Genomic DNA, 20,401 nt, shown 5'->3' with positions numbered 1-20,401 from the left:
AACATCACCTCATTAAATACAAAAATGTAATTGCAGTTTTACTAGATAGAATCTTAACTTATAGGCTGAATACTTGTATTAAGTGTATGAAGACTTTACATGAACCTATGGGTGTTGAATCCTCCCACTGTGTTGAAACAGGAAGTCCATTTATAATGAAGTAGAGGAACGGGTCCACCTCTTATTGTAGATCAATGGTGCCGCTACTTCACTTCACCTCCGTTCCGCCGGTATGAATAAACAAGACCTAGTAAGAATAAGGTCGTGACCTCAGCGATTTTCCTTCAAAATAAAAGTCCCGCAATGATGATTGTGATTTTTTCTATACTGAAATTCGTAACATTTTGTGAGGAAATGTTAGCAGACTTAGAATGTTGTTTAACAATATGAAAAAAGCAATAAAGTCAATCGCCTTAATAGCACAAATAATATTATAGCACTGACATTTGTTAACAGCATTAAAAGTAATGATTACTAGACAGTTGTCATGGTAACAGCAGTAATACAAATAACATTTATGATGCTACTATTAATAATAATAGTAATAATATTATAATAGTCAATTTTAGAAAACACTTTAAAATCCCATCGTTAATTAGATTAGATGAAAATAAAATCTTGTGCTCTGGGCTCCAACAGCTCAGGTCAAAATAAATCAAATCAAATCAAGATAAGTGAATGAGACAAGATAAAGATGATAATAATATGTAGACATTTACAACTGGATGGTGGGGGGGGGGGGGGGCAGGGTAAGAGTCTGTTGGGTGGTGGGGGCAGGGTAAGAGTCTGTTGGGTGGGGGGGGGCAGGGTAAGAGTCTGTTGGGTGGTGGGGGCAGGGTAAGAGTCTGTTGGGTGGTGGGGGCAGGGTAAGAGTCTGTTGGGTGGTGGGGGCAGGGTAAGAGTCTGTTGGGTTGTGGGGGCAGGGTAAGAGTCTGTTGGGTGGTGGTGGGGGCAGGGTAAGAGTCTGTTGGGTGGTGGGGGCAGGGTAAGAGTCTGTTGGGTGGTGGGGGCAGGGTAAGAGTCTGTTGGGTGGTGGGGGCAGGGTAAGCGTCTGTTGGGTTGTGGGGGCAGGGTAAGAGTCTGTTGGGTGGTGGGGGCAGGGTAAGAGTCTGTTGGGTGGTGGGGGCAGGGTAAGAGTCTGTTGGGTGGTGGGGGCATGGTAAGAGTCTGTTGGGTGGTGGGGGCAGGGTAAGAGTCTGTTGGGTGGTGGGGGCAGGGTAAGAGTCTGTTGGGTGGTGGGGGCAGGGTAAGAGTCTGTTGGGTGGTGGGGGCAGGGTAAGCGTCTGTTGGGTGGGGGGGCAGGGTAAGAGTCTGTTGGGTGGTGGGGGCAGGGTAAGAGTCTGTTGGGTCGTGGTGGGGGCAGGGTATATACTGTATGTTGAAAATGTGTGAAATTGTGAGAGTAATAATGACATTTTTTTTATTTATTTAATTATATTGACATTGTGAATTCATGCAACGTCTTGACAGGTTAAATATAATTGACCACATCGGTGCATTTGTAATGATAATAATCCATATAAAGTACAGTCATTTGTTAAATTAGAGGTACGTGTGAAAGTGAAACTATTGTGTAAATCCTATAAAAGACTGAGATAATGGAAAACCAATGAGAGATGGCTGATCTGCTCTGTTGGAAGATCTGGCACCGCTGCATTTCACAGAGAGAACGTTTTTTAGAGACAGGTGGGACTTTTTAGCAGAAAGTACAGATTGGCTCATCAGATATCGTTTCCCAAAACTAATCTTATAGGATCTTTGAGAGGATTTAAGACCTACTTTAGAAAGGCAAACCCATGCCATTCGGGTGCGCGTCAAAGTGTTATCCATCCTCGGGTTTTTGGCAACGGGGCACTTTTCAGCCGGAGCTTGCTGATCGGCCAGCGGCGGCATCTCACATCCCTCGATGAGCCAATGTTTTGGATGCAATCATCAGCAAAACGTACTGTAACATACAATTTCCACCATCGCGCAACAGGTTAAGAGCGGTTTCTTTGCCATCAAATACGAACGGAGAAATAGACGGCCCCCACATCGCCATAAAAGCACCTATCGTATCTGAAGATTATGCCTTTGTTAAATGTTTTTCATGACGAAATGGAATGTTGGTTATGTTAGTATAATGTAACATATAATAGACAGGAAGTGTATTGTAAACTGGCCAGAAGAGGGAGCCCATCTTGTTGCATTGGTTATAAATAGGGGTACACGAAGAAGATAGGACAGAGCAGACATTAGAATTGGACGACACTGCTCTCCGGACCACGCGTGTCTGTAAACTCATGCTGAAGCTTGTGGTCTGAATAAACCTTATGATCAATGTTCAGTATGAGCCGACTCCTTTTGTTGACAGCAATAATTGCCACCATTCATCATATACGACAAAAGGCAATCCCATGCCATTCGGGTGCGCGTCAAAGTGTTATCCATCCTCGGGTTTTTGGCAATGGGCACTTTTCAGCCGGAGCTTTCTGATCGGCCAGCGGCGTCTCACATCATATTTGTCATCGCTAAAGTTGAATTGTTCTAATGGTCTCTTTGTAGCTATGTTAAAATTTTTACTCATCAAACCACTAAGGTTTTATTTGTCTCACTCAGTTGTGGTTTGATGAGTAACAATGAGCGTTATAACTCCACGTGAAATACGCCCATCATTCACCCTTCATGGTGACAATAACGACCTTATTTGCTGTATAGTTGGGAAGTATTGGAATTAGGCCCAGACAGTATATCTAAAGAACATATCCATGGCGAACTTCAAATGTCTTTGGAGGTGTTGGCAGAATGTTTTATTTTACAGTGACATTTGCTGTCGGTCTATCTGACCGTTTCTGAAAGACAAAAACAATTGCAAATAGTTGTGGACTTGTAAACAGATCGTTTGAATGAAGTAATGTTTTGCATTCACTTTTTCCCGAAACTAAATATGCTTCACTGCCCACAAATTCTGAAACATTGTCTACTCGAAAAAATAAAAATAAACTAGAGTTTATTGGTAGCCTACACACTTCAATCCAAAAGATCATCTGTCTGTTCACCTGTTCCATTCTGCTGTATGTTATAAACCGCGCCGCGCACCCTGTCATCTGCATAGAGCAAACACTTTAAATAAAAGCCTCTCTGATAGGCCCAATTAAATGAGAAATGCGCATGGTAATTTGTTGTATGGCTACATCGGGAATATGAACTCATCATGGCCAGAAAAGGTGAGGAATTTATTATGCAATGATTATGATAATGTATTATGTTTATAAATGAAATATTGTCTACGCAAGAAATGTCACATTACATCATTCAGACGTCGCCTACAAACGTCAACGGAAAAGGTGAATCGTCTGTTCTAACGTTAAACTGCGCTTCGGATCGGATCGCATAGAGCAAAATAGGCTGCTGGAAATACTGTAGCTGATCTATTTACTACTGTGAAGTGGGTCCTATTAAATGAGAGATGGGACGAATGGTAGCCAATCCGAACTTGTTGTAGGCCTATAGGATATTTTGCGAGTATAGGCTTTGTTCTGCAATAACAGGAAATATATGCGGGAGACCTCATGGGGCGGAGCGTCGTCCAGGGTAGGGGAGGGAATGGCCGGCAGGGGATGTAGCTCAGTTGGTAGAGCATGGCGTTTGCAACGCCAGGGTTGTGGGTTCGATAAAATAATGTATGCACTAACTGTAAGTCGCTCTGGATAAGAGCGTCTGCTAAATGACTAAAATGTAAATGTAAAATATATTTCTAATTATTTTAGAATGTAAAGATAAATGGATTTTCACTAGCAGCAAATGATTGCATCTTGTTATTATATTTAGCTAGGCCTACCGGTTGTTTTGTTCTGAATAAGAGTCTCGTCATATATTCCCCATCTGCACAAAGCTACCAGGCTACTTTTGCCTTCTTAATATGCAAGACTTCAACCACTAGAAACTGTGCGCACGCATGGTCTAAAGTTTGCAGCAAATTCTCAGGTCAAGTTCCGTTTTTATAAATGACAACATTTGCGTGAAAAGTGCCACATGCATGTTTTGTTCGCATATTTTGTGTGTAGGCAACGTTTATAAATGAGACCCCTGGTATTATAGAGCAAAATACTTGAAATAGCTGATCTATTTACTGCTGTGAAGTGGGTCCAATTAAACGAGAGATGGTTGGAACAGTAACCTTGTTGTAGGTCTATATGCTACCTCGTGAGTATGAAACCATCACAGAAAAGGTGAGGAATTTATTATGCAATGAGCATGGAAACGAAATAAATAATAGTCTAGGAAATAGATGGCTATTTCTAATTATTTTAAAACGCAAAGATAAACGAAATACATTTTCTATCTTCTTACTAGCAGCAAATGAATGGTAGCCAATCCTAACTTGTTGTAGGCCTATAGGATATTTCGCGAGTATATGCTTTGTTCTGCAATAACAGGAAATATATGCCTATTTCTAATGATTTTAGAATGTAAAGATGAATTGATTTTCACTAACGGCAAATGATTGCATCTTGTTATTAACCTTTTATTGTTATGAATAAGCGTGTCCATCATATCCCACATTTACACTAAATACTAATCTACTTGCCTTCTTGCAACGCAATACTTCAACCGCTAGAAACTGTGTATACGCATGGTCTAAAGTTAGCGGGAAGGTGAGGGTGTCTGTCTGTCTGTCTGTCTGTCTGTCTGTCTGTCTGTCTGTCTGTCTGTCTGTCTACATATTTCTATATTTCTTAATTCCATTCTTTTACTTTTAGATTTGTGTGTATTGTTAGATACTACTGCACTGTTGGAGCTAGGAACCCAAGCATTTCACTACACCCACAATAACATCTGCTAAATATATGTATGTGACCAATAATGTTTGATTTGATTTGATTTAATTGGCCCCTGGTTGTGAGAATTCATTATTGAAAAATATATAGAGAAACGTTGGTAAACCAATACATAGTCAGGGTTGGGGTCAATTTCATTTAAATTCCAGTCAATTCAGGAAGTAGACTGACATTCTAATTCCAATTCTCCTCAATGCTTTTCAATGAAGACAATTTGGAATTTGGTTAACTTTCTGACTGGACTGGAATTCAAATGGAAGTGACTCCAACCACGTACAAAGTCACTATGAAAATATAGACCTTAATGATATTTTTAGTAAAAGTGAAATAGTGTTTATTATCTTGTAGTGTTTTAATCTCTCTGTGTGTGTCTGTGTTTGGGTATATGCTTTAGTGTGTGTGTGTGTGTGTGTGTGTGTGTGAGAGAGAGAGAGAGAGCATTGGTGAGATAATGAATAAATAATGAGTTAATTTGTATCTCATTACTCTAGGCCAGTGTATTCCAACCTCTCCTCTGGGATCCCTAAGGATCACATTACTCTAGGCCAGTGTATTCCAACCTCTCCTCTGGGATCCCTAAGGATCACATTACTCTAGGTCAGTGTATTCCAACCTCTCCTCTGGGATCCCTAAGGATCACATTACTCTAGGTCAGTGTATTCCAACCTCTCCTCTGGGATCCCTAAGGATCACATTAGTTGTTTTTGCCCTAGAAGTAACACACTTGATTCAACTAATGAACTAATTATCATCAAGCCTTTGATGAGTAGAATCAGATGTGTTGGTGCTAGGGCAAAAACATGTATTTAGTATTTATTAAAATGTGTATCTACCTGCCCAGGGACTACAGCTAAATCTGGCACATTCACAGAAATGTTGAATGATGTGCAGTATCACTGTCAATTACATTTTCAATAAATGAAATTAAAAGGAATGGAATGCATTTATGTGTGTGTGTTTCTGTGAGTGTGTTTCGGTCGATCTGTGTGTGTGAATGTGTCTTTGATAAGATTGATTCATTCAATGTAACTTCACATTATAAATAGTCAATTTTTAAATTCATATGCTATACATTACAATAAATAATTTTGGGGGGTTTGCAGAATCATTGTATATCATTGGTTACCCATCCTATCATGTTACCACACAGATATGACCGTCTAGCGTCCTTCTGCCAAACCTGGGTGTTGTCACAGGGCCCTCTCTTGGTAACACCTGCAAAACATCACTAAATCAAATCCTGAAATAAAAATCCACTTTTACTAGATAAAATATGTATTTATGGGCTGAATACTTGCATTAAGTTTATGAAGACTTTACATTACAGAAATATATACTATAAACCTATACGTGGTGAACCCGCCCACTGTGTTGAAATAGGAAGTACATTTATAAGGAAATAGAGAAAGAAATGGACACTATCGGTCGAAGAAAAATGCTTCTGAGGTTTGTAGCGTTCTTTTACAATTGGATGTAGAAAAGTGTTTTGTAAAAGTTAGGCCTTCGCAGAGAGAGGTGATTTAGGGGGTAAGACATCCGCAGAATTGTTAAGTTATTAAAATACTGATTTCAACATCGATCATTTTAGGCTTACTTACATTGTCGCTGGATCATATTGATTAGCCTAGTCAATATGAATCAATGTTATATTATAGGCTACAGGGCTATGAGGTAGGGTATGGGCGATTGACTGCACATGATCGTGATTATTATCTTTGCGCTCTTTCAATTACTGGAGAAAGACGTGTATCAGGTAAACTAGTTTCTTTGAAAAAAAAGTCAGTCTCGTCAATTCGGCCAAGTAAAAGTGGCGTGCAGCAATGGGCATTGAAACGTTTTTTTTTAGTTGTTTTGACCACACTGAAGTCGAAAGTCGGAGAGTTCCCAGTTGTTTTGACCGCACTGAAGTCGAAAGTCGGAGAGTTCCCAGTTGTTTTGACCGTTTTGGTGAGGTGTTGTAAATGTAGTGTAGTCAGTCTGTTAAGGTGAGGTGTTGTAAATGTAGTGTAGTCAGTCTGTTAAGGTGAGGTGTTGTAAATGTAGTGTAGTCAGTCTGTTAAGGTGAGGTGTTGTAAATGTAGTGTAGTCAGTCTGTTAAGGTGAGGTGTTGTAAATGTAGTGTAGTCAGTCTGTTAAGGTGAGGTGTTGTAAATGTAGTGTAGTCAGTCTGTTAAGGTGAGGTGTTGTAAATGTAGTGTAGTCACCTCTGTTAAGGTGAGGTGTTGTAAATGTAGTGTAGTCAGTCTGTTAAGGTGAGGTGTTGTAAATGTAGTGTAGTCAGTCTGTTAAGGTGAGGTGTTGTAAATGTAGTGTAGTCACCTCTGTTAAGGTGAGGTGTTGTAAATGTAGTGTAGTCAGTCTGTTAAGGTGAGGTGTTGTAAATGTAGTGTAGTCAGTCTGTTAAGGTGAGGTGTTGTAAATGTAGTGTAGTCAGTCTGTTAAGGTGAGGTGTTGTAAATGTAGTGTAGTCACCTCTGTCAAGGTGAGGTGTTGTAAATGTAGTGTAGTCACCTCTGTCAAGGTGAGGTGTTGTAAATGTAGTGTAGTCACCTCTGTCAAGGTGAGGTGTTGTAAATGTAGTGTAGTCAGTCTGTTAAGGTGAGGCGTTGTAAATGTAGTGACGTCACCTCTTAAGGCGAGGCGTTGTAAATGTCCCAACACAGGAAGTCCATGTATAAGGAAGTAGAGGAAGAAATGGACGTTATGGGTAGAAGACAAAAACATCGGAGGTTTGTAGCTTTCTTTTACAATATAATGTAGAAAAATGTTCTGGAGAAGTTAGGCTATCATAGAGAGACAGAAGATTTAGGGGTAAGACATCTACAGAATTGTAAAGTTAATACAATACTGATTTCAACTTTCAAGAATGCTAATTTTACTGTACATTGGTGTTGATTCATATTGCTTAGCCTAATCAATATGACCCAATGTGATGTGATGTTATAGGCTACAGGGCTATGAGGTAGGGTATTAATGGTGAAGGCGATTGACATCACATTATCGTGATTATTATCCTCATGTCGAAACTGCGTTAGAAAGACGTGCATCGGAATTATGTAAAGCTGTCACTAAAGAAAATAGTCTGTTTCGACAAGTCAGTCAAGTAAAAATGACGCGCAACAATAGCATAGAAACTATTTAAATGTTGGGATAAATCAAAGTTCAAGTTGAAAATGCTTTCTGGCGACACCGATCAGAAAGGCTGTGGTCCGTTTTGCTCAGTGCTGTACGCTTCATATAACTTGGCCAGCGCACTGTTGCGTATGTTCCGCATCGTTGTCGGCACACCTGAATACAAGCCCGGGTGCAACGGACGAGATAAACTGTTGGCACCTCATGTGAAGTAAAGCAGTGCATGGGTGTATTCACTAAGGGCACTATTCCAACTTATGAAATGACGCCTTTCCTACGCACTGCTCATAGTTTCTATTCTGAAATATTGGAAGATGGAAAAAAAGTGTACAATAGGGGTTGAATAGGGGGGTCCTATACATTTACCCTAATTCTCACTAATCATGGAACTGTAGGCCTATGAAACCGGTTCAGTCGTCGTGAACCGTGAACCAGGCTACAGGTTTAACCGGCTACGTGTGGTCTGAGTTCCATAATGATTCAAACAGGCTACATGTCCTAAATTCTTGCACAACGTTAGCCTAATGCTAACGACCCTCAGGAACAACTGACGTGACAGAGGAAAGAAAGGGAAACAGAATGGAATGATGCTAAATGTAAGCTACACATGGAAGAAAACGAACACTAAAGTGACAGTTATAAATGTATGTGGGTTTTACTGACGGTTGCTGTCGATAGTGGCTGATATTTAACATGATACAACTTGTAAAATAAACGGAGAAAAGGCCGGGCACAGCCTATAATTAAAACATTCCGAAGCTCATACATCAACTCGGCAGGTTCAGTCCTACAGAAGCCTAAAGCTTGGGGGTCCAAATTGCATCCACGCCTATTATGAGGTCACACCAGTAGAGGTGCGGGCGTAAAATCACTGGGGAAGACAGAAAAATACAATACAATCTAAGTGTTGTAATATTTGTTTTTGCTCTATAACCTGTTAATTCATATGCCTTGTGACCCTGATATAGGCTTTAGGCCTAAAGGTCGAGACAATAAGACGACACAGTGGGAGAATAAATTCAACCACACCTTTGTTTTATCACAAAACCAGAGAGCAACTTCTGTCCGGTTAAGTCCACAAAGCATATTCTATGTAACAGACAGTTACATGACCTACATCATGGTCAAGCAAGTTAATGTTTCCGATCACTAAACAACTATTGATTTAGAACCACAGAGAGTTACCGCAAGTTGTAAATGCAGTGTAGTCACCTCTGTTAAGGTGTGTGTGTGTGTCTGTGTGTGTGTGTGTGTGTGTGTGTGTGTCTGTGTGTGTGTGTGTGTGTGTGTCTGTGTGTGTGTGTGTCTGTGTGTGTGTGTGTGTCTGTGTGTGTGTCTGTGTCTGTGTGTGTGTGTGTCTGTGTGTGTGTGTGTGTGTGTCTGTGTGTGTCTGTGTGTGTGTCTGTGTGTGTGTGTGTGTGTGTGTTAGAGAGAGAGACAGATCCTATGTCAATAAGCTCTAAGGTCCTATGTTACTACACAGTGTATAGAGTACGTACTCTCAAATGACACCCTTTTCCCTATATAGTGCACTACTTTTGATATTGCATTATGCTCATTCTCCACCTCTCCTCCCTCTCTCCACCTCTCCCTCTCTCCCCCCACCTCTCCCTCTCTCCTCCCTCCCTCCCTCTCCCTCTCTCCTCCCTCCCTCCCTCTACCTCTCCCCTCCCTCCACCTCATGTCCCAACATAGGTAGTATGAGGAAGTAGAGGAAGAAATGGACCTTACAGGTAGAAGACAAAAACATCGGAGGTTTGTAGCTTTCTTTTACAATTTAATGTAGAAAAGTGTTCTGGAGAAGTTAGGCTATCATAGAGAGACAGATGATTTAGGGGTAAGACATCTACAGAAATGTAAAGTTAATACAATACTGATTTCAACTTTCAAGAATGATAATTTTACTGTACATTGGTGTTGATTCATATTGCTTAGCCTAATCAATATGATCCAATGTGATGTGATGTTATAGGCTACAGGGCTATGAGGTAGGGTATTATTGGTAAAGGCGATTGACATCACATTATCGTGATTATTATCCACATGTCGAAACTGCGTTAGAAAGACGTGCATCGGAATTATGTAAAGCTGTCACTAAAGAAAATAGTCTGTTTCGACAAGTCAGTCAAGTAAAAATGACGCGCAACAATAGCATAGAAACTAATTAAATGTTGGGATAAATCAAAGTTCAAGTTGAAAATGCTTTCTGGCGACACCGATCAGAAAGGCGGTGGTCCGTTTTGCTCAGTGCTGTACGCTTCATATAACTTGGCCAGCGCACTGTTGCGTAATGTTCCGCATCGTTGTCGGCACACCTGAATACAAGCCCGGGTGCAACGGACGAGATAAACTGTTGGCACCTCATGTGAAGTCAAGCAGTGCATGGGTGTATTCACTAAGGGCACTATTCCAACTTATGAAATCACGCCTTTCCTACGCACTGCTCATAGTTTCTATTCAGACTTTACCTTATTAAGTTGCACAACGGGTTTTGCAGGCGTGGTTCCCTTGCGACCGCTGAATAAATGTAATCCAACCGCTGAAAACACTCCCACTTGCTTGGTAGATTTAAAAATACTCAGATTTTGTAGATTATTTAGGCACATTTTAGGGATAGGAAAGTATGTATGAATCATTCAAAAAAATTGGTTTGGAGAACCTTTACACACTAAATATATTGATTAATAAAAAAATACAGTGGTTTGATTCATCCTGAAAGTTGTCATATTCAAGTTAAATCCATGAAATATTGGAAGGTGGAAAAAAAGTGTACAATAGGGGTTGAATAGGGGGGTCCTATACATTTACCCTAATTCTCACTAATCATGGAACTGTATGAAACCGGTTCAGTCGTCGTGAACCATGAACCAGGCTACAGGTTTAACATGCTACGTGTGGTCTGAGTTCCATAATGATTCAAACAGGCTACATGTCCCATATTCTTGCACAACGTTAGCCTAATGCTAACGACCCTCAGGAACAACTGACGTGACAGAGGAAAGAAAGGGAAACAGAATGGAATGATGCTAAATGTAAGCTACAAATGGAAGAAAACGAACACTAAAGTGACAGTTATAAATGTATGTGGGTTTTACTGACGGTGGTTCTCGATAGTGGCTGATATTTAACATGATACAACTTGTAAAATAAACGGAGAAAAGCCTGGGCACAGCCTATAATTAAAACATTCCGAAGCTCATACATCAACTCGGCAGGTTCAGTCCTACAGAAGCCTAAAGCTTGGGGGTCCAAATTGCATCCACGCCTATTATGAGGTCACACCAGTAGAGGTGCGTGCGTAAAATCACTGGGGAAGACAGAAAAATACAATACAATCTATGTGTTGTAATATTTGTTTTGCTCTATAACCTGTTAATTCATATGCCTTGTGACCCTGATATAGGCTTTAGGCCTAAAGGTCGAGACAATAAGAAGACACAGTGGGAGAATAAATTCAACCACACCTTTGTTTTATCACAAAACCAGAGAGCAACTTCTGTCCGGTTAAGTCCACAAAGCATATTCTATGTAACAGACAGTTACATGACCTACATCATGGTCAAGCAAGTTAATGTTTCCGATCACTAAACAACTATTGATTTAGAACCACAGAGAGTTACAGCAAGTTGTAAATGTAGTGTAGTCACCTCTGTTAAGGTGTTTGTGTGTGTCTGTGTGTGTGTCTGTGTGTGTGTGTGTGTGTGTGTGTGTGTTAGAGAGAGAGGCAGATCCTATGTCAATAAGCTCTAAGGTCCTATGTTACTACACAGTGTATAGAGTACGTACTCTCAAATGACACCCTTTTCCCTATATAGTGCACTACTTTTGGTATTGCATTATGCTCAATCTCCACCTCCCCTCCCTCCCTCCCTCCCTCCACCCTCACCCTCAACCTCACTCCACCTCTCCCTCTCTCCCCCCACCTCTCCCTCTCTCCTCCCTCCCTCCCTCTACCTCTCCCCTCCCTCCACCTCATGTCCCAACATAGGTAGTATAAGGAAGTAGAGGAAGAAATGGACCTTACAGGTAGAAGACAAAAACATCGGAGGTTTGTAGCTTTCTTTTACAATTTAATGTAGAAAAGTGTTCTGGAGAAGTTAGGCTATCATAGAGAGACAGATGATTTAGGGGTAAGACATCTACAGAAATGTAAAGTTAATACAATACTGATTTCAACTTTCAAGAATGATAATTGTACTGTACATTGGTGTTGATTCATATTGCTTAGCCTAATCAATATGATCCAATGTGATGTGATGTTATAGGCTACAGGGCTATGAGGTAGGGTATTATTGGTAAAGGCGATTGACATCACATTATCGTGATTATTATCCGCATGTCGAAACTGCGTTAGAAAGACGTGCATCGGAATTATGTAAAGCTGTCACTAAAGAAAATAGTCTGTTTCGTCAAGTCAGTCAAGTAAAAATGACGCGCAACAATAGACATAGAAACTAATTAAATGTTGGGATAAATCAAAGTTCAAGTTGAAAATGCTTTCTGGCGACACCGATCAGAAAGGCTGTGGTCCGTTTTGCTCAGTGCTGTACGCTTCATATAACTTGGCCAGCGCACTGTTGCGTAATGTTCCGCATCGTTGTCGGCACACCTGAATACAAGCCCGGGTGCAACGGACGAGATAAACTGTTGGCACCTCATGTGAAGTCAAGCAGTGCATGGGTGTATTCACTAAGAGCACTATTCCAACTTATGAAATGACGCCTTTCCTACGCACTGCTCATAGTTTCTATTCAGAAATATTGAAAGATGGAAACAAAGTGTACAATAGGGGTTGAATAGGGGGGTCCTATACATTTACCCTAATTCTCACTAATCATGGAACTGTATGAAACCGGTTCAGTCGTCGTGAACCGTGAACCAGGCTACAGGTTTAACCTGCTACGTGTGGTCTGAGTTCCATAATGATTCAAACAGGCTACATGTCCTAAATTCTTGCCCAACGTTAGCCTAATGCTAACGACCCTCAGGAACAACTGACGTGACAGAGGAAAGAAAGGGAAACAGAATGGAATGATGCTAAATGGAAGCTACAAATTGAAGAAAACGAACACTAAAGTGACAGTTATAAATGTATGTGGGTTTTACTGACCGTGGTTCTCGATAGTGGCTGATATTTAACATGATACAACTTGTAAAATAAACAGAGAAAAGCCTGGGCATAGCCTATAATTAAAACATTCCGAAGCTCATACATCAACTCGGCAGGTTCAGTCCTACAGAAGCCTAAAGCTTGGGGGTCCAAATTGCATCCACGCCTATTATGAGGTCACACCAGTAGAGGTGCGTGCGTAAAATCACTGGGGAAGACAGAAAAATACAATACAATCTATGTGTTGTAATAATGTTTTTGCTCTATAACCTGTTAATTCATATGCCTTGTGACCCTGATATAGGCTTTAGGGCTAAAGGTCGAGACAATAAGAAGACACAGTGGGAGAATAAATTCAACCACACCTTTGTTTTTATCACAAAACCAGAGAGCAACTTCTGTCCGGTTATGTCCACAAAGCATATTCTATGTAACAGACAGTTACATGACCTACATCATGGTCAAGCCAGTTAATGTTTCCGACCACTAAACAACGATTGATTTAGAACCACAGAGAGTTACCGCAAGTTGTAAATGTAGTGTAGTCACCGCTGTTAAGGTGTGTGTGTGTGTGTGTCTCTGTGTGTGTGTGTGTGTGTGTGTCTCTGTGTGTGTGTGTTAGAGAGAGAGACAGATCCTATGTCAATAAGCTCTAAGGTCCTATGTTACTACACAGTGTATAGAGTACGTACTCTCAAATGACACCCTTTTCCCTATATAGTGCACTACTTTTGATATTGCACTATGCTCAATCTCCACCTCTCCCTCCCTCTCTCCATCCCTCTCTCCACCCCTCTCTCCCTACCTCCCTCCCTCCACCCCCTCCATCCCTCCACCCACCCTCCCTCCCATCCCCCCCACCTCTTCCTCTCTCCCCCCACCTCTCCCTCCCTCCACCTCTCCCACACTCCTCCCTCCCCCCAACTCTCCCTGTCTCCTCCCTCCCTCCCTCCCTCCCTCCCTCCCTCCCTCCCTCCCTCCCTCCCTCCCTCCCTCCCTCCCTCCCTCCCTCCACCTCTTTCCCTCCCTCCACCTCTTTCCCTCCCTCCACCTCTCCCTCTCGCCACCTCCACCTCTCCCTCCCTCCCTCCACCTCTCCCTCTCTCTTCCTCCCTCCCTCTCGCCACCTCTCCCTCTACCTCTCCCCTCCCTCCACCTCATGTCCCAACATAGGAAGTATAAGGAAGTAGAGGAAGAAATTGACTTTACAGGGAGAAGACAAAAACATCAGAGGTCTGTAGCTTTCTTTTACAATTTAATGTAGAAAAGTGTTCTGGAGAACTTAGGCTATCATAGAGAGACAGATGATTTAAGGGTAAGACGTCTGCAGAATTATAAAGTTAATACAATACTGATTTCAACTTTCAAGAATGATGAGTTTAGTCTTATTTATATTGGTGTTGATTCATATTAATTAGCCTAATCAATATGATCCAATGTGATGTGATGTTATAGGCTACAGGGCTATGAGGTAGGGTATTATTGGTAAAGGCGACTGACAGCACATTATCGTGATTATTATCCGCGTGATGAAACAACGTTCGAAGACGTGCATCGGAATTATGTAAAGATGTCACTAAATAAAGAAAATAGTCTGTTTCGACAAGTCAGTCAAGTAAAAATGACGTGCAACAATAGCATAGAAACTAAATAAATATTGGGATAAATCAAAGTTCAAGTTGAAAATGCTTTCTGGCGACATGGATCAGAAAGGTGGTGGTCCGTTTTGCTCACTGCTGTGCGCTCGATATAACTTGGCCGGCGCACCGTTGCGTAATGTTACCCACTGGTTCAATCGTTGTCGGCACACCTTTCTTCTGAATACATGCCCCGGTGCAACGGACGAGATAAACTGATCGCACCTCATGTGAACTCGAGCAGTGCATGGGTGTATTCACTAAGGGCACTATTCCAATTTATGAAATTACCCCTTTCCTACGCACTGCTCATCGTTTCTATTCACACTTTACCTTATTAAGTTGCATAACGGGCTTTGCAGGCGTGGTTCCCTTGCGTGCGCTGAATAAATGTAATTCAAACGCTGAAAACACTTGCTGGCCAACAGATTTTCTGGTGGAGTTTTCATTAAATAGCGTTTTCAGTACATATATTTTAAGCCTTTAAGTACGGTGTACCTTTAATTAGATTTTTTTCGACAGACTAGAATACATCGAGAGAACGGGTTGAGAATATTAAAAATACTCAGATTTTGTAGATTATTTAGGCACATTTTAGGGTTAGGAAAGTATGTATGAATCATAAAAAAACTGGTTTGGAGAACCTTTACACACGATGCAAAAATGATGCAAAATCTAAGCTTCAAATGGAAGAAAACGAACACTAAAGTGACAGTTATAAATGTATGTGGGTTTTACTGACGGTGGCTCTCGATAGTGGCTGATATTTAACATGATACAACTTGTAAAATAAACGGAGAAAAGCCTGGGCACAGCCTATAATTAAAACATTCCGAAGCTCATACATCAACTCGGCAGGTTCAGTCCTACAGAAGCCTAAAGCTTGGGGGTCCAAATTGCATCCACGCCTATTATGAGGTCACACCAGTAGAGGTGCGTGCGTAAAATCACTGGGGAAGACAGAAAAATACAATACAATCTATGTGTTGTAATAATGTTTTTGCTCTATAACCTGTTAATTCATATGCCTTGCGACCCTGATATAGGCTTTAGGTCTAAAGGTCAAGACAATAAGAAGACACAGTGGCAGAATAAATTCAACCACACCTTTGTTTTATCACAAAACCAGAGAGCAACTTCTGTCCGGTTAAGTCCACAAAGCATATTCTATGTAACAGACAGTTACATGACCTACATCATGGTCAAGCAAGTTAATGTTTCCGATAACTAAACAACTATTGATTTAGAACCACAGAGAGTTACCGCAAGTTGCAAAGAATGGTTCATGGTCCTGATTTATGTGTTCGTGCAAGTATGAAAAAACATGTTGACTCACCCTACTTGTAGAGAAACGCCAATGACATCCTCCTCTCTTTCATGTTGACAAAATGGTCTATCACTCTGTCATACAGTACACGGTCTATCACTCTGTCATACAGTACACGGTCTATCACTCTGTCATACAGTACACGGTCTATCACTCTGTCATACAGTACACGGTCTATCACTCTGTCATACAGTACACGGTCTATCACTCTGTCATACAGTACACGGTCTATCAGTCTGTCATACAGTACACGGTCTATCACTCTGTCATACAGTACACGGTCTATCACTCTGTCATACAGTACACGGTCTATCACTCTGTCATACAGTACACGGTCTATCACTCTGTCATACAGTACACGGTCTATCACTCTGTCATACAGTACACGGTCTATCACTCTGTCATACAGTACACGGTCTATCACTCTGTCATACAGTACACGGTCTATCACTCTGTCATACAGTACACGGTCTATCAGTCTGTCATACAGTACACGGTCTATCACTCTGTCATACAGTACACGGTCTATCACTCTGTCATACAGTACACGGTCTATCACTCTGTCATACAGTACACACTTTTATATTTTGTTGTTGAGGCTACATGGCTAAAATGCTTGCTCACTAGCCTAACTTCCATTCATGGGCAAGGTTAGCTAGTTAACATTAGCCTTCTACATCTAGCTACATATTGAACTTCCATCCTCTCAGGCCGGGGGCACAGCAATGTATGACTTAATGGTTGGATCAGAATCGCTGTTATAATCATTCGCCAGTACGGAGAATTAAGTAAAACCACAAGTCCGAATCCCTATCTGCATCCATGGTTCATTTAGGAAAAGGCCAATGTTAACTAACTAGCTAGACACCAGAGGACAACAACTAAAAACTAAAATCAAATCAAATTAATAACATATTGGACTGTGCATGTTTAAATGCAACATGAAGTCTCTGTTTGAACTTTGACCACAGACAGTAAAAGTGTTGTCATTGTTAATGGTTCTTCAACAGTTATTTCTTATTGTAGCTGAGTGAGCTGTGACTTACATCTAAAATGAGTCTCTCTGGGGAGAGAGAGGAGGGGACCACTGCCTCTAAAATGAGTCTCTCTGGGGAGAGAGAGGAGGGGACCACTGCCTCTAAAATGAGTCTCTCTGGGGAGAGAGAGGAGGGGACCACTGCCTCTAAAATGACTCAAGACACCAGTTCTAAGAGGTAAGAGATGACATGTAAAATATACAGTTCTCTTAAAGATATAAAACTAAAGGGAAAGGTTTTCCCAAATTACATAAAATATAGGTCTACATCATTAATTTAAAAGTCCCCAAACCAATTTACCAATTGCAGACTGTAGCTTTATAAAGAAACATCAGGAATTCTATAAGTTCAGCTATACACTTGTTGAAATGATGTAGATGAGGTATTGATGAGATATTGATGAGGTGATCTGCCTCCCTGTTTTGTTCAGTGTCCAGAAGCCCAGAGCAGAGTCACCTGCCCCCAGCCTGCTATCAATGAAGAGTGATCAGCCACCTGCTTTCAGCCAGGAACCATTACCAGATGACAATAAGGAAGTGGAGAGTTTAGACAGTGAGGATGCATTAAAGATCACACACAACCTTCTGGACAGAAGAAGTAAGACTGTGTTTCATACAATATTACAAAGAACGGGACAAAGGCCCCTCTAACACACACACACACACACACACACACACACACACACACACACACACACACTCACACACACACACACACACACACACACACACACACACACACACACACACACACTCACACACACACACACATGCACTTATGAGTCCCAACTCTCATTGTTTTCCTACAGGTCAAACTCTTCTGACAGTCCAACAAGACATTAAGGCTAAACTGAAACACAAGTATCAACACATATCTGAAGGAATTGGACACCATGGAAACCAAAGTATGTTAAAGGACGTCTACACAGAGCTCTACATCACAGAGGGTGGAAGTGGAGGGGTCAATAATGAACATGAGGTGAGACAGATAGAGATGGCATCCAAGAAACAAATCACACAAGAGACACCAATCAAATGCAACGACATCTTCAAGCCTTTAGCTGGACAAGACAAACCTATCAGAACTGTGCTGACAAAAGGAATCGCTGGCATTGGAAAAACAGTCTCTGTGCAGAAGGTCATCCTTGACTGGGCAGAGGGAAAAGCAAATCAGGACGTTCATTTCATGTTTCCTCTTCCTTTCCGTGATCTGAACCTGAAAAGGGACCAATACAGTCTGATGCAACTTCTTTCCCACTACTTCTCAGAGCTGAAAGAGATTGACAACATTGAAGATGGTGAAACCAAAACTGTTTTCATTTTTGATGGTCTGGATGAGTGTCGACTTCCTCTAGACTTCAAAAACAATGAGAGGTGCTGTGATGTCACGAAGCCAACCTCGGTGGACGTGTTGCTGACAAATCTCATCAAGGGGAATCTGCTTCCCTCTGCTCTCCTCTGGATAACCTCACGGCCTGCAGCAGCCAATCAGATCCCACCTGAGTGTGTTGACCAGGTGACAGAGGTACGAGGGTTCAATGATCCACAGAAGGAGGAGTACTTCAGGAAGAAAATCACAGATCAGAATCTGGCCAATGAAATCATCAAACACATGAAGACATCAAGGATCCTCCACATCATGTGCCACATGCCAGTCTTCTGTTGGATATCAGCCACTGTCCTTGAGATGATGCTGAAAGAGGCAGAGAAGGATGAAGTCCCCAAAACTCTGACCCAGATGTTCACACACTTCACGCTCATCCAAATCATTGTGAAGAACAAGAAGTACAACAAAGCCACAGAGACAAACCCAAAGGAACTGTCTCAGTCAGACAAAGAGATGATCCTGAAACTGGCAGAGCTGGCTTTCCAACAGCTGCAGAAGGGCAACCTGATCTTCTATGAGGAGGACCTGAGAGAGTGTGGCCTTGATGTCACAGAGGCATCAGAGTACTCAGCATTGTGTACAGAGATCTTTAAAGAAGAATCTGGGCTGTACCAAGACAAGGTCTACAGCTTTGTGCATCTGAGCATGCAGGAGTTTCTAGCAGCAGTGCATGCTTTAGAATCATGTCTGGACAAGAAGGAACATGTTTTCCACCCCAAAGCAGTCACTAGTGATGGTGATGATGATTCCTCTGACGATGACTATGATGAAGCAGCCACTCCAACCCTACTCCAAAATGTCATCACACAACAGGACAGAGACAAGAAGTCAGACCCGTTGTATGACTTAAACAGGAGAGCAGTGGACCAGGCCTTGAAGAGTGAGAATGGACACCTGGACCTGTTCCTCCGCTTCCTTCTGGGCCTCTCACTGGAGTCCAATCAGAATCTGTTACGAGGCCTTCTGACACAGACAGGAAGTACAACACAGAGCAATGAGGAAACAGTTGAGAGAACAGTCAGGTACCTTTCACACAAGATCAAAAGGGAATCCTCACCAGAAAGGATCATCAACTTGTTCCACTGTCTGAATGAACTTGGTGCCAACTCTCTAGTTGAAGACATGCAGACCTCCCTGCAATCAGGAACTCTTTCAGTAACAAGACTAAAACCTCAACAATGTTCAGCCCTGGCCTACCTGTTACTGATGTCAGAGGAGGTGCTGGAGGAGTTTGACCTGAAGACATACACCACATCAGGGGAAGGTTATCAGAGGTTGCTGCCGGTAGTGAAAACCTGCAAGAGAGCACTGTAAGTTCTGCTATTGAGTTGATGTATACAGTATCATTATTCTGAAGGATTTGTATATCTAACAGATGATCTCCTCTCTCCAGACTGGCTTGCTGTAAACTCACATATGAATCCTGTGAGACTCTGGCTTCAGCTCTGCAGACACCAAACTCCCCCCTGAGAGAACTGGACCTCTGCTACAATGACCTGGGAGACAGAGGAGTGACGCTGCTCTGTGTTGGACTAACCAGTCCACTCTGCAACATACAGACACTAGTGTGAGTTAACTATCTTCAGTATCCACTGTGAGTGTTTATATATTATGTATGTACTATATACTGAACAAGAATATAAACGCAACATGCAACAATTTGAAAGGTTTTACTGAGTTACAGTTCATATGAGGAAATCAGTCAATTGAAATAAATTCATTAGAACCCTAATCTATGGATTTCACATAAATGGGAATTCAGATATGCATCTGTTGGTCACAGATACCTTAAAAAAAAAAAGTATGGGTGTGTATCAGAAAACCAGTCCGTATCTGGTGTGACCACCATTTGCCTCATGCATCGCGACACGTCTCCTTCACATAGAGTTGATCAGGCTGTTGATTGTGGCCTGTGGAATGTTGTCCCACTCCTCTTCAATGGCTGTGCGAAG

General features: G+C 41.7%; 1 pseudogene across 1 annotated transcript in view; it reads left to right on the top strand.

The window, feature by feature from the left end:
- LOC311116928 (protein NLRC3-like) overlaps nt 1-20,401 on the top strand; it is a 43,418-nt pseudogene that overhangs the window by 19,587 nt on the left and 3,430 nt on the right. Inside the window, exons 2-5 of the transcript in view lie at nt 17,053-17,240; nt 17,494-17,660; nt 17,872-19,759; nt 19,843-20,016. The product of the transcript in view is annotated as a protein NLRC3-like (transcript). The remainder of the gene's footprint in view (nt 1-17,052; nt 17,241-17,493; nt 17,661-17,871; nt 19,760-19,842; nt 20,017-20,401) is intronic.

The sequence above is a fragment of the Coregonus lavaretus genome (assembly GCF_964263955.1).
Source record: "Coregonus lavaretus genome assembly, contig: HAP1_SCAFFOLD_465, whole genome shotgun sequence".
In the NCBI taxonomy this organism is placed as follows: Eukaryota; Metazoa; Chordata; class Actinopteri; order Salmoniformes; family Salmonidae; genus Coregonus; species Coregonus lavaretus.
The sequence above is the reverse complement of the archived record's forward strand: the minus strand, read 5'-3'. Positions and strand labels throughout refer to the sequence as shown.